Source organism: Callithrix jacchus, chromosome 7 (assembly GCF_049354715.1).
Source record: "Callithrix jacchus isolate 240 chromosome 7, calJac240_pri, whole genome shotgun sequence".
In the NCBI taxonomy this organism is placed as follows: Eukaryota; Metazoa; Chordata; class Mammalia; order Primates; family Cebidae; genus Callithrix; species Callithrix jacchus.
In genome coordinates this window covers 15,521,165-15,534,843 of record NC_133508.1, presented here as the reverse complement: position 1 = coordinate 15,534,843, position 13,679 = coordinate 15,521,165, and the positions used below count along the sequence as shown (strand labels likewise).

General features: G+C 46.4%; 1 protein-coding gene across 4 annotated transcripts in view; it reads left to right on the top strand.

The window, feature by feature from the left end:
* Positions 1-13,679, top strand: part of FAM107B (family with sequence similarity 107 member B) — an 81,782-nt gene that overhangs the window by 33,316 nt on the left and 34,787 nt on the right. The gene's annotated exons all lie outside the window — the stretch shown is intronic.

Here is a 13,679-nt window from a genome sequence, read left to right as displayed (position 1 = left end):
CATTGAGGAGGGAGAAGGAAAGAAAGAACTCAGTTCTATGTCGGAGAAGGAACAGAGGAACCTCAGTTTCCCTCAAGGTCTCAAGTGTGGAGTACCTGTCTCTTCTGCTGACCTGTGAGCTGTGTTAGGGCTCCATACCCCCAGTCCTGGCTTATTTCCGTCTTCCTGACGTTAGAGGAAGGTTAGATACGCTGAACAGAAGTAGCTGCATTGTTCTTACTTGAGCGATTTTTTTCTCTGCTGTATTTTGTTCTAAATGATGCGGAAGTTTTTGCTGGAACAATATGTTGAGTCTCTCTAGCATCCCTAGGACTTAAATCACCAGATGTTATGATCTTAACATAACACATGTGTGCATGCGTGCACACAACACGTGTACAGTGCAGACTACAGCTCACCACAACACAGCATGTACCCTTCCCTTCCTTTCATGGGAATAGGAGAACTGGAATCTTCCTTCTGGCTTTTATTGTCAAGAAATAATTTCTACACTCTGTATTTCTGTATCAGTTACTGGCAGTTATATCTGCAAACCCGTGAGGGTTTTCTAGATTCAGATAACAAACACACATCATGTGTGGAATATGAAAAATAAATAGACTCGAGGGTGGGCAAAGATTTGAATAAGTATCAGAACGAGGATGATGATTTGTGAAACAGACATCTGAGAATTGAGTTCCAAGAGCAAAGGACTTTCCGACGAGGACCAAAAGGAGTTCATTCTGTAGCTCAGAAAATTCTAACTTCATTTCTTCAGGCTAAACATCTCATTATACCAAATAGCAATCTCAGTGTGTTAAAATCCACCTATGCACTGTGTCCCACAGACATTGGCAGACGCCAGCTCCCCTGGAGTTACCGTTTATTATGTCGCTGACGACTGTGGGATTTAGGATCCCACAAATCACATGGGGTGTAGCTCCTACCCTCACACCCTGTCCCGCCGGCTCTTTCCAGGCTCCTGGGACTGCTCTGTGCCTCCCCCTCTGGCTCCCACCCCCACTCCCTTCCCTTCCAGCCTCTTCTGCCAGGTGCTGTGCTCCTGCCTTGGGATCAGCCAGCTCTCATGCCACCTCCTTCCCTGTATCTTCACCTCCTGTTCTAACCCAGGGATCAGCCAGCCACCTCCTTCCCCTGTATCTTCACCTTCTGGTCTAACCCAGGGATCAACCAGCCACCTCCTTCCCCTGTATCTTCACCTCCTGGTCTAGCCCAGGGATCAGCCAGCCTCCTCCTACTCGAGTATCTTCACCTCCTGGTCTAATGCAGGGATCAGCCAGCCTCCTCCTACCAGAGTATCTTTACCTCCTGGTCTAATGCAGGGATCAGCCAGCTTCCTCCTACCCGAGTATCTTCACCTCCTGGTCTAATGCAGGGATCAGCCAGCCTCCTCCTACCCGAGTATCTTCACCTCCTGGTCTAATGCAGGGATCAGCCAGCCTCCTCCTACCCGAGTATCTTCACCTCCTGGTCTAATGCAGGGATCAGCCAGCCTCCTCCTACCCGAGTATCTTCACCTCCTGGTCTAACCCAGGGATCAGCCAGCCTCCTCCTACCTGAGTATCTTCACCTTGTGGTGTAATCCTGAGATCAGCCAGCCTCCTCCTACCTGAGTATCTTCACCTCCTGGTGTAATCCTGAGATCAGCCAGCCTCCTCCTACCCGAGTATCTTCACCTCCTGGTCTAACCCTGGGATCATCAACCAGCCTCCTCCCCCAGTATCTTCACTTCCTAATCTAACCAAGAGCCGGGCTCTGAGTTCACTGCTGCCTTGGCTCCCTTGGGAATGGGAGTGCACCTTCTCCCACCCCATATGTACTGTGCGATCTAGAGGCAGGGCTGCTCATGGTCATCTGCTGCAGGGGTTAGCATTTGTTAAAGCCCACCGGGGAGTCCATGGCAGCTGGGTGGCCAGCAGCCTGGTTTGCCTGAGATTGGAGTGGCGGCTGGAGCTTTACAGGATGGGGATGTTCAGTCTGAGGACCAGGGAGTTTCACAGGATGCAGGACTTTCAGTGCTCAAACTAGGAGGAGGGGGTTACCCTAAAGAGTCACCATTGTGGGTATTTTTTTTTTAAATTTCTTATTTTGAGACAGAATTTTGCTCTCGTTGCCCAGGCTGCAGTGCAGTGGTGTGATCTTGGCTCGCCACAACCTCCGCCTCCCAGGTTCACGTGATTCTCCTGCTTCAGTCTTCGGAGTAGCTGGGATTACAGGCATGCGCCACCACACCTGGCTAATTTTGTATTTTTAGTAGAGATGGGGTTTCTCCATGTTGGTCAGGTGGGTCTTGAACTCCTGACCTCAGGTGATTTGCCCGCTTCGGCCTCCCAAAGTGCTGGGATTACAGGCATGAGCCACTGCGCCCAGCCCATTGTGGATCTTAATACCAGGAACTGCTTCTGAGCTGAAATCGAGAGATCCCACTCGCCAGAAGCGTCTGTCCTTCAGCTCAGCTGACAGATTACCATAAGAGCATCAGAGTTTTCCCACTCCATGTCCCTTTCCAACCCCTCTGCTCCTGCTGGACTTTGGCTCTGCTTTTGAATTCCGGCATTTCAGCGATGCGCTTGTCCACAGGCTGGAGTCCCGTCCTTCACTGTCCTGGAGGATTGGACACCCACCCATCCCTGTCCCTGGACTTCTGAATTCTGCCAGAGAAAGTTACACAGTTGCCTCTCTGTGATGCCAATCTCCACCTCGCCAGGGCTCAGCACTGCCTGGAAATCAAACATTTTCCTCATCAACCCTCTTCCCCTCCATAATGACTTTTCCATCCTCCTCCATACTTTTTCAGTCTCCAGGTTCATACTCAGCTCATCCCTCCTCCTCGCTTTTCCCTCTCAGCAGATGATCTTTCCACAGCTCATGGGACAGTTATGCCAAGGCCATTCTCTGACCTTCCCACCGCCCCTTTGCAAATCTGCCGGCTCCTAGACTGGTCCTTTTCTCATTTTTCTGTGTATAGTGAAAGAGGAATCCCATGTATTCTCTAAAAATTGATTTCTGCACCACCATTCTCTCCCACATCTGATTTTAACCTCTCTCTTGCTGTTTCCTTCTCGTGAACGTTTGTGACTGCTCAGGTCTCTCCTGTCTTTAGACAAAAACAGCCCTTCTTGGAACTCTCCTCTTTCAGCGACCACTTTCTCTCTCCTTCCCTCGATAAAACGTTTTGAGAGCATGTTCTGCTTTCTGCCTTGTCCTATTACCTATTGCCACACAGCAAATGATTCCACACTCTGTGGCATAAACAACTCTGAGCCTCAGTTTCCTCATCTGTGTGGGGAGGTTCAGTGGTGATGTGTATTAAGGATGGAAGAGCACTGGGCGCACGCAAAGTGCTTAGTGCACCTGTTTTCTTCTCATTCAGGGTGCAGTCTCGGAGCCTGGATAGCACATCCCTCAGATTCTACCTGACTTCCAAGGGGAGGCTTCTCTGTAGCCATGTGCTCCCTTTGCTCACTGCTGCTCGCCTTTCCACTTCTTCCTGGTGTTGGTTCCCTCACCAGTTCCGTGAGTCAGGAGTCTGGGCACAGCTTAGCTGGTTTCTATGCTTCAGGTTGTCACCAGGCTGCTGCCAGGCAGGTGCCAGGGCTGTGGTCTCATCAGGGGCTCAACTGAGGAAGAATCTGCTTCTGGGCTTGCTCAGGTTATTGACAATTCATTTCCCTGCAGTGTGAGACTTGGTTGCCTGTGTTTCCCTACCGTGTGGGTTCCTCAGAGCTGGCCAGGGTGGAAGATTCCGGCATGATGGCATCACATGAGTGACATCTCATCACCTTTGCCATCTTCTGTTGTTAGAAGCAGGTGACAGGTGAACAAGAGGAGAGGAATGTGGGGTCACCTTCAAGTCACTCTGCCACCTACTTATTTTTTCACTTCCCATTTACTCCTCAATCCACTATATTCAGATTTTTATCTCTGCTACTTTAGTGAAACTGACCAGAGGATCAGGCTTGGCTACAGAATTTTTTGGGCCCAGTGCAAAGTGAAAATACAGGGTTCTTTTTTCCCAAATTAAGAATTTTAAGATGGTAGCAGCAAAGCATTAGATGAAGTGTGGGGCCCTCGGGCATGGGGGCTGTGAAGGTCCCACGCCTATAAAGCCAGCCCTGCAGAGAGGCCTTGTGTCCGCCCTGCTGCTGGTTCCACAGGGCCCTTCCGATGTGCTCCTGCTTGCCCTCTCAGCAGCATTTACCAGCCAGGATTTACCCCTGTGGAGCGCATCCTCCTCCGTGAAACATCCCCTGTGTCTGAGCACCGGAGACACCCTCCCCTGGGTTTTCTTCTCCCTCTCGATTATCCCCTGCAGCCTCCTGGCAGCCTCCTTTTCCTCTCGCCACCCCTTTATAGTTGGGCATTTTGAGGACACCTCTGTCACCCTGCTGAGGAATATCAGCAGTTTCAAGCTGCTTTGTTTGTTGTAGGATTTTGGCTCTCACATCTACGTATCCAGCCTGCACTAACGTCCTAGCTCAAGCACTTGAGTTGGTGCATCCTTTGTAAGTTCGCCCGCATGCTTTGCAGGTATCTAAAATGGAGTGAGTCTCTGACAGATTTCCTTGTTTTCTCTGATCCATTGAACTGATTCTTCCTCAGTGTCCTCCATTTTTGCACATGGTCTCACTCTTCATCCAGGGAGTCTGGGTTTGTATCCGTGCCCTAACCCCAGGCCTCAGCCGCATCTTTCTTCTTCTGGCTCATCTTGTGCTACAAGTCCATGTGCCATCTGTTTGCTGAGGGTTCTCCCCTTGGACTGCATTTCATCAGGATGCTTTCCCTGGACTATCGCGGTCTAGTCTCATGGTGACCTGGGCTTCCTCTGTCAAAACCCAGCACACTTTATTGCTACTCCTTTGTCAGATGCCTGCTTCCCCCATCAGAAAATAAGCTATGATAAATTAGTCCATGAAAGAAGGAGCTTTGCTATTTTATCCTCAGTGTCAAGACATACACCTGGCACATGCTATACACTCAGTTAATATGTGTTTTAATGAACGAGTTTGTTTTAACTTTCAGCCCAGTTTTAAAAATAATTAAATTAAATTGGCCGGGCGTGGTGGCTTGTGCCTGTAATCCCAGCACTTTGGGAGGCTGAGGCGGGCGGATCACTTGAGGTCAGCAGTTTGAGACCACCCTGGCCAACATGGTGAAACCCTGTCTCTACTAAAAAATACAAAAATTAGCTGGGAGCGGTGGCGGGCGCCTGTGATCCCAGCCACTCTGGAGGTTGACGGGGGAGAATCGTTTGAACCCAGGAGGTGGAGGTTGCAGTGAGCCGAGTTTGCACCACTGCACTCCAGCCTGGGTGATAGAGCGAGACTCTGTCTCGCTCAAAATAAATAAATAAATACATTGATATTTTTAGAGACAGGGTCTTGCTGTGTTGCCCAGGCTAGTTCTGAACTCTTGGGCTCAGGCGATCCTTCTGCCTCGGACTTCTGGTTAGCTGGGATTACAGGCGTGAGCCACCATGCCCAGCCCAGCCCAGCCCAGCCCAATTTTTAAAGTGTGACCATTTTGCTCTTCTAGAACAAAAGTGTAGAAAATACTATATATGGAAGAATAGGATGCTGGTATAGTAGGAGTCCTGTTCTTGAGATATTAGAAATATCTGTAATGTTGAAATAGTTTAGGCCTTTCAGTTGGATTGTTAGTGATTAGAAAGTAAAGCTGTAACAGGAAATAAACGGGTATTTTCTTATTTCTGTTGAGATCTGGGTACTAACAGATGGAAGGAAACTTGTGCAGTTTGGGCAGGAGGAAGTAAAGGTGGATGCTAATAAACCGTGAAGGTTAGTGTATTGCTGATACCGTCTGCTGAGTCAGTTTGCTCTTACTGTAGCAAAAATATTTTCATAATATTTTATCCAATTTTTTTTTTCTAACATAAGTGGTGAGGTAGTTGTGGCAAGAGATCTGCATCTCTGGTTCTTGGGGGCTCTGTTTCCTCACAGGCCTGCAATGTCTGCTTTGAAAAAGTATTCTGATACAGATGGTGAAATGGATCAGGTATTTGGGGCCCTAAGTATTTATTCAGAGACTAAATGTGGCTGGAAGAGGAAAAATTCTACCCAGGAAAGCTGTTGATCTTCTCAAGGTCTCGGAGCAGTCTCATTTTAAGCAGAAGTCAGTAACAAGCAAATACAGTAGTCAATGGATTTATTTGTCTGTTACAGAAACTCTTTATTCTGTTACCTACTGGGTCTCAATCTTTTTGACTTCAGGGTCTTTTTACACTGTTTTAGAAAGTACTTGAGAATCTTAAAAAGCTTTTTTTGGTTATATTTATTGATATTTTGCTATGTTAAAATTTAAAACTGAGGAATTTTAAAAGTTCAGTTAACAGTAACAACATAATAATAAACCTGTTGTTACATACTAATAAAAAAGCCATTTATAAGGAAGAATAACCTCCCTAAAACAAAAAAGTATGAGACAAATGTTTGACGTTGTTTTATTTATTTATATCTCTTTAGTGATTTTTAAAATGAAAATGAAAAATGTAGTGAGAAGAGTGACATTGTTTTCCATTTTCATGAATCTGTTTCATAACCGGCTTTGATAGAAAATAGGTGGGTTCTCATATCTGCTTCTGTAATCGGTCTGTTGGGATAGGTGGTTTTGGGGGCCGTTTATGCAGAAAATCAGGCTCACACAGATATACCACTGGGAAAGGTCAGAGAATTGAAATAGCCTTTTCAGATAATTATGGACATTCTTCCTTGATACCACACCCAAACCTGACAAGTGGTGGTGTCTGAAAGGTTACAGTATCCTGAAGCCATAGCAATAATCTTCCCTACTCTGTTACATTCAAATTAGTCTGTTGTGTTTTGAATAGGACAATAGAGGAATAGTTAGGTCAGCTATAATACATTCATGTAATGGCATATTTTGCTGCCATATATTGAAAATGTTATTACAGGTGAATTGCTTATAAATGTAATTATGTATTTAATATCCCAATTTTGCTAAAAAATGCAAAGAGGCGTGTATTTGTGTTAAAAGAAAATGTACCTAAATATAAATATTTTAAATTATTGATTCATGGGGGAAATTTTCTTGTTACTTTTCTGTATTTTCCAAATTTTGTGTGACCAGCACATTGCTTCTCAAATCAGAAGGAAAAAAAATGAGTATTTTTCATTGTGAGAGAAATTTCTCTGAATGTCTGTTAAACTGTTTCCCTCATCTGTAGGTTGCCTTCTTTGTGTAAAACCCCAGTCTTTTCAGTTTGAGTGGGTAACAAGGGTCTGTTTTCCCCCTTCAAGTTTTTATTTATTTAACAGACTACTGTAACCTTTCTGTGGCTGTTTTACGCTTCACAATTTTTCTACTTTATTTCAGTAGCAATTCATTGATTCAAGAGAGAAACTTTGACTTTTTCAAGAAAAGCTGCATAAACTTTCACATATAGAAGACATTATTTGCTTTTTCTCATGTCTGTTATAGCTCAGGCAAGCTCTATTTCTTTCTTATCCAAGTGAAATGGCAAAAGGACATCTTGTCCGACAGGGATAATAGAGCTACTCTTATTGTTGAGAAATAACATGGAAATTAGCATACAGTCAGCTTCTGAATTATTGTGTCTGAGCTGTTTGCCAGTGGTGTGAGTGTTATAGTTTTATGGCTGGAAGTTCACATGGCTTCAGAAATGCAAAGGGCAGCTCACATCTGGGGATTAGTTCCCTGCTTACCCCTGAATTTAGAAAGGATGTTTGCAACTAGTAATGTGACTGACGTGGTATTGTTGTAAAGGATCGCTACTTCCAGACTTTTCTCCTCTGTGGACAGGACTCCAGATGTGATGATGGCCTGTTTTCCTGCAAATGGAGGATTTCATCATGTTTGTATTTATTCGTTTTACATGTCTTATGATATGATCTAATTGATTATTAAGACATCTACAGAAGCTAAAAAGCACCCACAGAGCAGGAAATTCACAACTTTGTCTCTACCACTTGTAGTAAAGCTTGAGGACGTGATCACTTCAGCTTCTCCAGTGGAATGTTTAGTTCTGTGGCTTTAATTAAATGTGCCAGTGACTCTCAGAATCTCTCCCAAGACTGTTTAGGAAGGTACATCACCGTTTGAAGTGTAGACTGTGATGGAAGACTAGTTAATTGCATATTCTAATATTGTTAGATTAAAAGGCCATTCTGTCCTCTTCTTAAAGCAATTGAGGATATTATGTTTGAGGGAATCCCTAATGCTTAACATCATCATTACATTTAAAAATATTTGAATTTACTTTCCATCGGTAAGTATGAGTTGAACATTTTGGCGTAGAAAATGCACTCTAAGGCCGGGCACAGTGGCTCATGTCTATAATCCTACCAATTTGAGAGGCCAAGGTGGGTGGATCGCTTGAGGTCAGGGGTCCCAGACCAGCCTGGCCAACATGGCAAAACCCTGCCACTACTAAAAATACAAAAAATTAGCCGGTGTGATGGCACATGCCCGTAGTCCCAGCTCCTTGAGAGGCTGAGGGAAGAGAATCCCTTGCACCCAGGAGGCGGAGGTTGTAGTGAGCATTCCATCCTGGGCGACAGAGTGAGCCTCTGCCTCAAAAAAAAGGAAAAAAGGAATGAAAATACATTTTATTGTCGAAACCACTATTTACGTTTATTTCTTTCTTTTATGTATTAGACTGGACCGGGAAGGTTTGCAGATCTAAGGAACGAGGAACCTTATTATTAGTGTTGTATTGCCATCACCACCGCAGGACCTCTTGCCCTTGCCCCTGCCCCATGGTTTTGAGGGTAAAATCTGGAAGCCTTACTATAACCTGGTTCCTGATCATGCTGCCTCCCTGCCGCTGTCCTGGTCGGGCTTCTTGCTGTCCCCACCTGCCCCAGGCCTCTGTGTTTGTGGCTCAGTCTGCCCGAAGCTCTTCTCCTTGTTAGTCCGTGGCTCCGTCCCTCACTTCCTTCAGTGTCTGCTCTCTTCTCAGCATGGTCTTTCATGAACATCCACAGTAGTGCGGCCTGCCACTCTGTTGTTGCCTTACCTGTATGCCCCACATGTCACTTTCCATGGCCTGATATTACATTTCCCTTGGTTTGTCAGTTGCCTGCCTGCCCCTGAATGCAGGCTCCAAGGCGGCAGTGGCTTTGTGTCCTTTGCTGCTAAGCCCATGTTGTTGGGAGCAGTGCCCCTGGCACTCAACAGACACAGACTAAATACTTGATGAGTTCATGGGAGTATGAATTCTCCAGATTCCCTCTTGTGGGTGACTCTGCACAAGATGGCATTTGTTCTCCAGGTGTCTGCTGCCTTCAAAAGACAGAGAGTGATGGCTGGTTTCGTTGCAGCTCATCTCAGTGGTGCACCCTGCACCTGCCACCCAGTTGACAATCAGATGTGTCGGGAACAGAATTACAATGGGATGGCCACACAGTCAGCTGCTGATACTCATCCCTGCCGGCTGTGTCTCAGAACAGTCATCTGCTCTGTAGGGGAAGAAACAGGGACATGAAAAGCCCAGGAATGCTGTCAGGAAGCAGAGTGAAATTTCTAGTTTGTAAACTCTGGGACTTCGGCATACTTGGAACCATTCTGATGATAGGAATGGAGGTAAGAGCCACCTGATTGAGTTCTTTTTGAGAATAAACTGGTGCGTCAGACATTTACATTGGCTCAATCAGTGTTGATGGCAGCTGTGTTTTTAATCCATGTGCCTAAAACAGTGTCCCTCATGCCTGTCTCTTGCTGAGGCCTGTGTCGCAGATGAGCCATGTCTGACCTCTGAGCCCTACATCAACTGCTGATTCTAACTCTTCAACCCTATTTCCTGCCCTTACTTGGTGAGTCCCCCTTGACTCAGGCTGGTTCCTCCATGTTGTCCCTGCTGCGGGTCATTGGTGCTCCTTAAAATACCCTGCGGTGGGCCTGGCCTGGTGGCTCCCACCTATAATCCCAGCACTTTGGGAAGCTGAGGAGGATGGATCACCAGGTCAGAAGTTCGAGACCAGCACGGCCAATATGGTGAAACCCCATCTCTGCTATGCCTGCAGTCCCAGCTACTTGGGAGGCTAAGGTGGAAGAATCACTTGAACCCAGAGGGTGGAGGTTGCAGTGAGACCAGATTGTGCCACTGCACCACAACCTGAGTGACAGAGAGAGACTCTGTTTCAAAAAGAACAAAAAAATACCCTGTAGTGTCATTGCTGACCCGTGCCTCCTGGGGCTTTCCCAGGCCAGCCACTCTGTTTTTCCTAAGCCATATAGCTTGCTTCTGAATTAGTATGTGATATTATGGGACACTCATATGTTATATATCTTGGTTTAGTTTTTACAGAAAGATGAAAGACTCTGAAAGGGATCTTGGAGCTGTTCTTGTACATCTTTTATATCTCCTAAGCCTGTGATGGGTGTTTGTCCCAAATGGGAAAGAAGAAAACAAAAATTAAGCCACCCAGGATGCAGTTGGGCAACTGTTGGTCTTAGCGCGGCGGTCACCCAGGCTGAGAGTGTGGGGCTTGTGAGGGCCACTGAACTAAGGCGGTTTGATTGTCTGGATCAGGCTGCTGAGTAGAGTGGCGGGTTGTATAGTGTCTGGTACGCAGGAAGCAAGGGTTATGCGTTTGTTAATCCAGCGCTTGTATGAAAATTGAAAAAATTAGGAGGAGGAGGTTGAGGTTTATACTAGAATAATTATCTCCACATTTAGAGAAGGCTCTTATACTTCCTTTAATCCAATGCTACACAAAAAAGCAAAGAAAGTCCTCTGAGAACGCAGTGAGAAGCCAGGGGCTCATAGGACTGAAGTTCGGTGTTGAAATTGGTTAGGGAGCCCTTTTCAGTTGCCTTTTTTTTTTCTCCAAAGAGAACAGGGTCATTTACATCTCCCTGGTGTGGTTTCCACTAGAATGGAAGCTCTGGCTGGTCTGCCAGGACCATTCATCACCATGTCCCTGGTACTCAGATCGCAGCGCCGGCAAAGCTGTGCTGATGAAGGCTGGCTGCATGGGTGGGTGGCTGGCTCCTGCACTTGGTCCTGGAGATGGGCGAGAAGAGATGAGTCCACCAAATGGTTTTTTCCCTTCTCCCCAGCCTGATTGATCTCTGGACATGGCTGTGTTGTGGCACAGGCCATGCTGTCCTTGTGGCTGATCTTGATCAATTCTCCTTCTCTGCTCCCTGTGCTGCAGCTAGACACCAGTTTTTTTTTTTGAAGTTCCACAGGTGATTTTGATGTGTGAGCCAGGGTTGAAAGTCACAGCTGGATGGCCTTGGAAGGGAAATGGAGGACACCTTCGGCCAGTTGGTTCCACAAAACCAGCGTGGCTTTGGGGAATGTATAATTCCCTTACTCTGTTGGGCCCACACAACTCAGCAATTGAAGTTTGTTTTTTTTTCTCCTGCATTTCTTCTCCTAATTTGGGCTCCCTTTCACATAGAGCTTTTGGAAGCAAATGAGAATTCAGACTCATCAGGCACATTTTCATTACACCTGGCAGAGTATATTAAGGTGTTATGTTTTTTTAAAAAATCTGGCCACAAACTATAGGTGGTCTTCAGCTCCACACATTTAGCAAGCCCCTCTCAACTCCCCACCCAACCATTTTCCAGGCCTTCTTGGGTTCACCAGAGGCACAGTCAGGAGCACCTTAGATGCTGAATTCAGAAATGGAGAAGGAATACAGTGAAAAAAAAAATCAAGCTCAGGTGAGCAGTGGCCAGATGGCTTCTCCATTTAAGTCTCTTTCTGGATGCTTCTGGAAACTGCCATCCAATTTTGGTCATTTTTTTGGCTGTATAATAATTCAAACGGTGCTTTGTGAGTAAGTTACCTTTTAAAAGTTATGTGTTTAGTCGGGTGCGGTGGCTCACGCCTGTAATCCCAGCACTTTGGGAGGCCGAGGTGGGTGAATCACGAGGTCAAGAGATCGAGACCATCCTGATCAACATGGTGAAACCCTGTCTCTACTAAAAATATAAAATTAGCTGGGCATGGTGGTGGGTGCCTGTAATCCCAGCTACTCAGGAGGCTGAGGCAGGAAAATTGCTTGAACCCAGGAGGCGGAGGTTGCGGTGAGCCGAGATCGCGCCATTGCACTCAAGCCTGGGCAACCAGATGAAACTCCGCCTCAAAAAAAAAAAAGAAAAAAAGAAAAAAAAAAAAGGTATGCATTTTAGCATCTCTAGGAAGGTCAAGGAATTATTTTCCTTTTACACTTCAGGGTGAAAAAATTTAATTAGGCGACTTATTTACCCTGTGTCTTCTGAAAAACTAGAGGGAGCAAATTGGAGCTTTTGAGTCTGTGTGTGCGTGCATGTGTATGTGTGTGTGTGCGTGTGTGCAGCCACACACGCACACACACAAACACACACGTAGGGAAGGCTAATGATTATGGGCCGTGTCATGAATTCCCAAGCCTAGCAATGCATTTAATGGGGGTGTCCAGGGAAGCGAGAGGAAACTGAGAAACAGGGAGGGCAGGCTTGAGGGATTAGGAGGGAATTGCCTGGACTCAGGGAGAGGGGCTCAAAAGATGAATTCAGTCTAAAAACACTTTAAAAAGTGGTTTGCCTGACTCCAAATCAGGAAGAGACAGCTGTACCCCATCTCTTCTTCCTCCTAGCCTGTGGGCTCCCTTAGCAAGGGATGAACTGTCGAATAAGAGCTCGCACTCTGGCATCTGGTCTACCTAGCTGGGCCCTGGCTAGGCCCCTCCAATGACGTCACCGTGGGCAGGTTGCTAATCCCTCTGGCCTCAGCTACTCCTCTGTCAAGAAGGATGATGATGCCTCTCTCATAGAACTGTCATGAAGTTGAGATGATACACGAGTGTTTACGGCAGGGCCTGGCGTACAGTGAGTACTCGCATGCTAGCCAGTAGTAGCATGCTTATTTTTGTGGATTACCTGAGAAACCAAACCATCATTGGTGATATCATTTCTATTACCAGTTTCAAACAGTTAAATAACAAAGAATCCCATTTAAACCGAGATTACAGCAGAGCACAGACCCAACCGGCGTGGGTACTTAGTAGGGAGAAATAGAGGCTAGAAATGAAGACTCATGCTCCCTACCAGTGAAGAGATGTTTTTGCACCGTGACCAGTTTAGTACAAATAAACATGCTTACAGGCTGTGTCTTTTCTCCATGCATAATTTATTGAGGTATTTCATCACTTTAACAAATGATAATCGAACATTTAGTATTCCCAGCCCTGAGAAGATCCAGTGAGGTACAAACCGGAAATGTCCCTGGCCCTCAGGCAGCTAAGTATCTAGAGGGGAGAAGGCCAAATAGCACACATGGGTCTGGCAATAAATTAAACAATTACAGATGGTGAGAGCTGGGAAACAAGCTTAGGACAGAGATTGACCGTGGAGGGACCCATGTTGGATTGGTGATCCAGGAAGATGACATTCAAATACAGATGGAGAAGGGGAGGAAGAGCTGGGGGTCGGGAGAAGTGTGGGAAGGGGGCTGGCTTGCGGGGGCATGCTCCAGGTAGGGACATCGTGTGCACCAAGACAGGCAGCGCAGGAAGACTTTGGTGCATTCCAGGAATGAAGGCAGGCCTGTGTGGCTAAGGCGCAGGGAGCAAGGTCGGGGAGAGACTGGCACAAGGCATGAGATCAGGTGGGGAGTGCGGGCCGCTGCCAGGGCATCGGAGAAGCGATTGAGAGGCCCTGACAATCCCATGGGGAGAAAGTCC